The sequence below is a fragment of the Bombus vancouverensis genome, unplaced genomic scaffold (genome assembly GCF_051014615.1).
Source record: "Bombus vancouverensis nearcticus unplaced genomic scaffold, iyBomVanc1_principal scaffold0029, whole genome shotgun sequence".
Taxonomy (NCBI): Eukaryota; Metazoa; Arthropoda; class Insecta; order Hymenoptera; family Apidae; genus Bombus; species Bombus vancouverensis.
The window spans coordinates 458,685-466,754 of NW_027468920.1; the positions used below are offsets into that span (position 1 = coordinate 458,685).

At 39.4% G+C, this 8,070-nt stretch overlaps 1 long non-coding RNA gene across 1 annotated transcript; it reads right to left on the reverse strand.

Moving 5' to 3' along the window:
* Window positions 1-2,085: 2,085 nt before the first annotated feature.
* On the reverse strand, window positions 2,086-3,539 carry LOC143304291 (uncharacterized). The gene is made up of 3 exons (XR_013061023.1): window positions 3,242-3,539; window positions 2,378-2,460; window positions 2,086-2,143 (listed from the first exon to the last, which is right to left on the reverse strand). It is a non-coding gene; the product is annotated as an uncharacterized LOC143304291 (long non-coding RNA).
* Window positions 3,540-8,070: the final 4,531 nt, after the last annotated feature.

The following is an 8,070-nucleotide window of genomic DNA, read 5'->3' on the forward strand; positions in this document are numbered from 1 at the left end:
AAACGCAGACGCATTATCTAGGAACCCTCCGGAAGTTTGTTTACCAATCAGAAAGAGAGAGGAAGTCTCACCGATTCGCTATCCTATCTCAAAAAGATTCGAAATAGATACGTCAACCGAAGACTCTCCCATATTCGAAGCTAAACCACACGTCTTGCCTCAATCCAGTGATTCTAAAAATCAAGGAAAGGGTTTTACCCGAAAACATTTTACAATAGAAGAAACCCCCATAAAATATTTAGACCAAGCATTAGCAGAAATCGATGTAAGTACAGATAGAGAAATAACCAATCGAGAAAAAGAAGGCACGGATACAACAAGCGAAAAAGAGACCTCCACTGTAATTCCAGAACTAATTCAACAACGAGAAAAGGACACGAGACCTACGATAATTGCGGAACTAAGAATTTCAGAAACCCGAGACTCAATTGCGAGAGTAAATGACCATAAAGTAGTATTTATAGATATACATGGCAATCCGATAGATAAAGGAGCCTTACAAATGAAGGAAACGGGAAAATTACCTCGTTATGAAGATTTAATGTTAGAAAAAGCAAGATTGAATTACGATTCTGGAAAATACATTGTATTCCTACCGATAAAGGAAAATAGAAATATTCCAATAACACCAGAAAATTTATTAAACTCGCTAAGATCTCTATTAGACGCAGTAAATGAAAAACAGTTAACTTCGTTCAGCATTAGCAAAGGAAACTTGGAGGAAATACCCTGGCGATATACAATCAGAAAATTAAAGGAAATATTTACGGAAAAAACCTTAACCATCACCATTTGCACTGGGGAAGTAATTACCCCATCTGTGGAAGCGCGGAACAACATAATACGAGAAAAACATGAATCAAGCGTAGCAGGACACAAAGGAATAACAAAAACTTATCAAAGAATACGACAACATTACTATTGGGAAAATATGAAAAAGGAAATTCAAGATTACGTAAGAACATGTAAGGAATGTCAATTGAAGAAACTCACAAGAATAAAAGCAAAGCAACCAATGGTACTTACAGACACACCAGGTAAAGCGTTCGATAAGGTTAGTATGGATATTATAGGTCCATTACCAAAAACCCAAAAGGGAAACGAATATATATTAACTATCCAAGACTTATTAACAAAATACTCAATTGGGATTCCACTAGGAGGAATCTCTTCAGCGGAGATAGCGGACGTTCATGTAAAGCGATTTATTTGTCGTTTCGGGTCACCGAGAGCTATTCTCACTGATCAAGGAACGAACTTTACATCCTCACTAATGAAGAAAGTAGCAAAGAGATTCCGCATCAAACAATATACCACGACGGCATATCATCCACAAAGTAACGGTTCAATCGAAAGATCTCACCACGTGCTGATAGAATATCTCAAATTATACATTGAAAATTCCAAAAATTGGGACGAATGGGTAGAATTAGCTATGTTTTCCTATAATACCTCTGTACACGAAGGAACGAAATTCTCCCCGCACGAATTAGTTTTTGGACATCTAGCCAGAGAACCTACTGGTGAAGTAATAATCGAAGAGAACATGGAACCAACTTACGCAGAATATGTCGAAGATCTGTTCGATAAAATTAACACCGTACAACGAATGGCAAGAGAAAATTTGATAAAATCCAAACTAAGATCAAAAGAATATTACGACCGACGAATCAACCCCCAAGATTTTAAAGTAGGAGATTCGATATATTTACTAAAAGAACCCAGTAAAGGAAAATTCTCCGATCAATATACTGGACCATACAAAGTGCTAGAAATCTTGCAGAACCAAAACGTCAAGATCGAAGTAAAAGGGATTCCGCGAACGGTGCATTTAAACAAGTTAAAACTAGCGCATAATCGAAATAAGCAATGAATAAAGCGATTTCAGTGGGCAACGTAGTGCGGTAGTATATGTTATAGTGCTGTTCGTCGAATACTACAGATATCGAACACCTAAAAGGAAAAAGGAAAATTATTATACGTGTTTCAATTATTGCTTAAATATAAAACGTGTTAACTCAATGAACAATTAACTAGTGAAAGTGAAAGTTACCTTGTAAACAAGTGATCAACATACAAGAAAGTGTACGTGCAAGTATAGGTTATGGATCGTTGTTCGTGGAACACAATGTATGACAGCTACCTAAAATAAGTGAATAAATTAGTTTCAATTCTCTCGGTGCAAAATACAAGGTTACTAAATGTTATAATTATATTATGGATAAATCAAAAGGAGGTGTAACACTGTTCGTCGAATAATACAGATAGCGAAAACCTAAAAAGAAAAAGGGAAAATTATTATGTGTACTCCAATTATTGTTTGAATATACAACATGTCGATTCAATAAATAATTAAAAGAGGGGAAGTGAAAGTTACCTTGTAAACAAGTAATCATCATACAAGAAGGTCTACATGCAAAATAGGTTATGGCTCCCTGCTTGCGGAACACCATGTACCAGCTGAAAATAAACGAACGAATTAACTTCAATTGCCTTAATGCAAAGAGCAGCATCGCTAAATGTTATAACGGTGCTGTGGAGGCGTGGCACTGTTCGTCGAATGACACAGATACCGGAAACTTGGAAAAAGAAAAGAAGTTTATTACGAGTGTTCCAATTACTGTTTGAATGTAAAACGTGTTAGTTCAACGAATAACGAAAACAGTGAAAGTGCAACTTACCTCGTGAACAATCAATCACCATACAAGGAAGTGTACATGCATGGATTTCGCAGATTAACAAGAAGAAATAAAATAGCTGATAAATATAGAAAGTGGTTAGAAAATAATTAAGATAGATTAATTGAGAGTTAGTAATAAATATAACCGGAGTAAAAGGATATTTTATTATGTATTAATCTACGTAGTATTGTTATATTATTATATCTAACATGTAGAAATGGATTTTGTACGCATATATGTATATAATTCCAATCCAAGTAGTATTCATAATATTTATTTTCACTGATAACAAGTACGTAAAACCTAAAATAAAACAAAGGTATTAACAATAAAAAAAAACAAAAAAAAAAAAGAAAAAGGGGAAGAAGAAAAAAAAAGAAGAAGAAAAAGAAAAGAAAAAAATATAATATATATAAATATAAAATTTTCTTTTTCTATAAAAGGTTATTCCTATTTCTGATAAACTCGAGAAATGAAAACATTGTACCATGATACACTGACGCAAAGATACACCACACAGAAGAAACTAATAGAGAACGCTTTAAGCTTGGCAAACTTACCGCCCGACGAATTTGCATACACCATAACCAAAACCCAGGACACATGGCTTTGATTGTTATTTAATAAGGTTTTGGGTTTATAAAATAACGATTCACTTAGATTCGTTTTCTCCAATATATTTCAGTCTTATAACACGTCTTACCACACAGGAATCTCCAAGTCAATAGAACAACGTGGTCGACTTCTAAGACAAAAGAGCGTCGTTAGAAGTCGTACCAACTTAGCTTGTAGTAAGCAGCGATCGTACCAACTTAACATTTCTCAACACTCCCCTTTGATCGCTAGTTTCTACAAGCCCCATAGCTTTGGTAAATTGCTGAGTCTTAATCCTATTTAGGCCTTTGGTGAGAATGTCAGCCATATTCTCAGGACTAGGTACATAAGTATAATCTAGTATCCCCCTCGATACGCAGTTCTTAACGTAAAAGTAACGCACTTGGACGTGCTTAGAACTCTCAGCAACTATTTCGTCCTTTGACCATGAAATAGCTCCGATATTATCGCAGAATATCTTGCAGGGGCGAGGGCAATATGACAGTTGACCCAATTCCTTTAACAGTAAAGAAATCCACACTGTTTCCCTTGCTGCTTCCTGCATTGCCACAAATTCCGCTTCGCACGTCGATTGAGCTATAATCGGTTGTTTTTTGGATAGCCAGGATATCGCACCACCAGCGAGTATGAACACATACCCGCTCCTGGATTTCCTGTCTACCGTACAACCCGCAAAATCCGAGTCGCAAAACACCTTCAGATGTTGCCCGGTCCTTTGGTATACTAACTTCAAGTCTTTGGTCTTTAGTAAATATCTGAATACCCGCTTCACTGCTTTCCAATCGGATACAGTCGGATTCGCGAATCTTTGGCTTAGTTTCCCTATTGCACACGCAACATCAGGACGACTTACAGTAGCTACATACAATATGTGCCCCACAGCTTGTTCATATAATTTACTGTCGAAAGGCTCATCACGTTCAATATCAAAACCAGCCTCACATTCTCTAGCTAGCGGTGTCGACACTCCCACCACCCCAACCTCACGAGTAATGTCAAACAGATCCAGCATTTGACCTATCTGTACAGATTGATCGAATACTACAGTGGTGCTGTTTGGCTTACTCAGGTGGATGGACAGAAATTGAGTGTATACACCTAGCATTCTAACATCTAATTTGTCCTTAATCCTAGTTTTGAATATCTCAATCCACTCATTCGTCCCAAACACAAGGATGTCGTCCACATACACAGCTACAATAAATTTTTTAGACGCATCCACATACACACATGGACCACTCACTCATGGGTTCAGACTCATACCTCTTAAAATGCTATTGATGTGTCTAAACCACATTCTTCCAGCTTGCTTCAGTCCATACAGGCTCTTTTTGAGCTTACACACAAATTTAGTTCTGTCTTTACCTGGAAATCTAAAGAGTTCTGGTTGCTCCATGTGTATATCCTCATCCAGAGGGTTGTTGAGATACGCACATTCCACATCGATGTGCTCGTAAACCCACTCATTTTCCGCACATAGAGCAAGCAGAATTCTTAGAGTTCTGCGTTTTGCTATTGGATTAAAGGTTTCTGAATAATCTACTCCAGGCCTCTGCCAGAATCCCCGAGCTACTAGCCTAGCCTTATACCTATCAGGGTCTCTCTTTATCACAAGCACCCACTTACAGTCTATAACGTTTTTATTTAAGGGTCTTTGCACAATGTCCCACACATCTTTACTTTTTAGATTGTCTAGTTCCTTCCTTATTGCATCAGTCCATTTTTGAGCGTCTGGCCCCCTCAGGGCTTCATACACATTCACAGGTACACACACGTTTTGAGTTTTACAAACAGTCGCAGTGTGAGCACAACAATCACATATTCTTGGTTTGTGTAGTTTTGCCGACCTCCTCGGCACAAACGGTACACTCACAGTATTCACTGGATTGTCCTCACACGTTAAACTGTCCATAAAGTAGTCGGTTTCCCCTTCGTCGTTTTCTCCGTCACTCTGTGTCTCGACGTCAGTTTGACCGGCTTCTCCCCTATGTTCAAAGGTTTCTACATCCCATATCCATTCCGAGGACTTATCCTTTATATGGTTAGTTTCCGCCTTAGCGCTCTTGTAGGGAAACGTGTTCTCCTCGAACCTGACATGACAGGATATTATCACCTTTTGGATCTTCGGTAGGTAAATTCTATAACCTTTGACCTGTCTGTCATATCCCACAAATATCCCCTCATCCGCTCTGCTCTCGAATTTTCCTCCGCTTGGACTCTTTAGATGCCAGACTCTGCATCCAAACACTCTCAGTCTGTTTATCTCCCCTTGGAGGTCACATCCCTTACCCTTCCATAATTCCAGTGGGATCTTGTCTCCGATGGCAGCGGATGGGCATAGGTTTCTTATGTGGCATGCCGTGTTCACAGCCTCCCCCCACAGATAGTCAGGGAGTCCAGATTGGATGAGTAAACATCTGGACATCTCGACCAGGGTTCTGTTCGCTCGTTCAGAGACCCCATTTTGTTCAGGGTTTCTAGGAACAGTTTTCCTGTGTAAGATGCCTTTCTCCTTCAGGTAGTTCTCGAAGTTTTCTCCTGTGTACTCACCCCCGTTATCTGTTTGAAGGGCACTTATCTTGGATTGGTGTAAAGCCTCCACCTCCGCCTGGTACTCCTTGAAGCACTTGAGTACTTCATTCTTCCTACTGATGATTCTGACGTTGACACATGTGGTGGGCTGTCTTCGGAAATGGTACTTTTGTCATTTTCCCTTTCACGCAGACCCCGCATGGTTCCTCATGTATCCTAGAGCCCTCCTTCACGTTCCTCACAGGGATCTTTCTCATCGCGTCCCCATGTAGATGACCTAACCTCTCATGCCATGACACGATACCTTTGTACGCCTTAGCTTCAATAACCTCGGCGTGGTCGTCATCATTTCCAGGTTCTTCTTGATCGTTCTCCATGGAAACGTTTGCTACATGCCTCTCAGGTGGTATTGTCTCTAGGTAGTACACGTTGTCTCCTACCTTTGAGTTAAATACCACATCCCCATGCCAATTGAGTGATCGAGATTAGATTTACATCTAATTCAGGCACCCACAGGGCGTTCGACAAGGATAGACTCTACCCGCCACAGGCTTTGGTCATCTTCACGACGATCGTGCCTTTTCCCTTGACTTCCAGGTACCCCTTACCAATCCGGATCTGTCCAGTCGCAGGCACGAAGTCCACGAACCGATACCTATCCGGGGTCATATGGTTTGAGGCTCCCGAGTCAAGATAGCTGATCCTGTCCCTTTCCACGTGGTTGATAGATGATAAAGCCAGTGTGGAGATAAGTCCCTTGGATCTCGGTTTATCTTCCGATCCTTTCTCCACTTTGTTTTCTGGGTCTTTCTCTTCCTTGTCTTCTTTTCCCTCATGGCAGTTGTACGATATGTGGCCTCGTTTTCCACATTTATAGCATTTTTTATCCTAAGGGTTTTTGTGCTTTTTCTTAGCGCCATCTTGATTTTGTTGGGGCTTGGTCTTCGATTGTTTGCAAGCCGCCATTGCACTGTTCTTCTCGGAGGGACCCATGGCCGCTTCCATTCTCCTTTCCTCAAGTAGGAGATCGGATTTCACGACCCTCGAGGTTAGATTCTTATCGAGTCTCACCGTCCTAAGATATGTCGCGTAGTTTGGGTCCGCCACGAGGTCGGCTAAGATGAAACACGCCATCATGTGGTCTTCGATTCTTAAACCTGCGTTTAATCCTAACTGGATTAATACCGCAATTACAATGCGCGTTCAAAGATAAAATTTTCTTTTTACTTAGTCGCGGCTCTCTTTTCTTGAACGAAAAACTAAAGACACCGAAGCGCAAAATACTATACAAAATTTCTAAAGATGAGCGCAATAACGAACGTAATAACAATGAACACAAAGAGTGAACAAAATAATTATGAACTGTAATAACGAAGATCGCAATAATAATGAACAAAGAATAATGAACGGTAATAACAATGATCACTATAATAATGAGCGAAGAATAATGAACGAAGAATAATGAACGTAATAAGAATGTTCACCGGAATAATAATGAGCAATGAACGTAATAAGAATGTTCACCAGAATAATAATGAGCAATGGACGTAATAAGAATGTTCACCGGAATAATAATGAGCCCTGCTCTACGTTGCTTTGCTTATTTATGCCATCCCCCACGGGGTGGTGGTCCGCTGGGGGTACGCTTATGATTGTGTTTGCGATTTTGATGTTTTTCCCTTTCTTGTTGTTTCCCTAGGTTTCGGTGATCGACGTTCGAACAATGTTTGCGGAGGCATTTCCATCAGAGGTTCCTTATTATTATTATTTTTTTCCTTTTATATATCTTTTGCTTTTATGTATGATATATATATATATTTTTTTTTAAATGTGATATCTATTTTATGTTTGTTAAATATATGTATTTTTAATTTTATATTTCCCCCTTTTTAATTAATTATATATATATATATATATATATATATATATATATATATATACATGTCGGGTTTACATTAGAATTAGGGTTAGGGGCGTGAATCATCTTACTCGAAGAATAGGGTCTGCGTGTGGCGAGCCACGGGACAGAAACCGTTGGAATGTTTACTGTCGCGTGTCGCCACGAATATTTCTTTTAAGGAGAGCTATAGAATTACTCCATACCTTTGTTAAACAAAGCGTTCATCCCGTAACCGCGGCTACGTTCGGCGACTGGCTGTCGCCTCGAGCCCAAGCTCATTATCACAACTCTCGAACAATTACAATCGGATTGAATAACTACAATTGTTCAATTACAGACTCC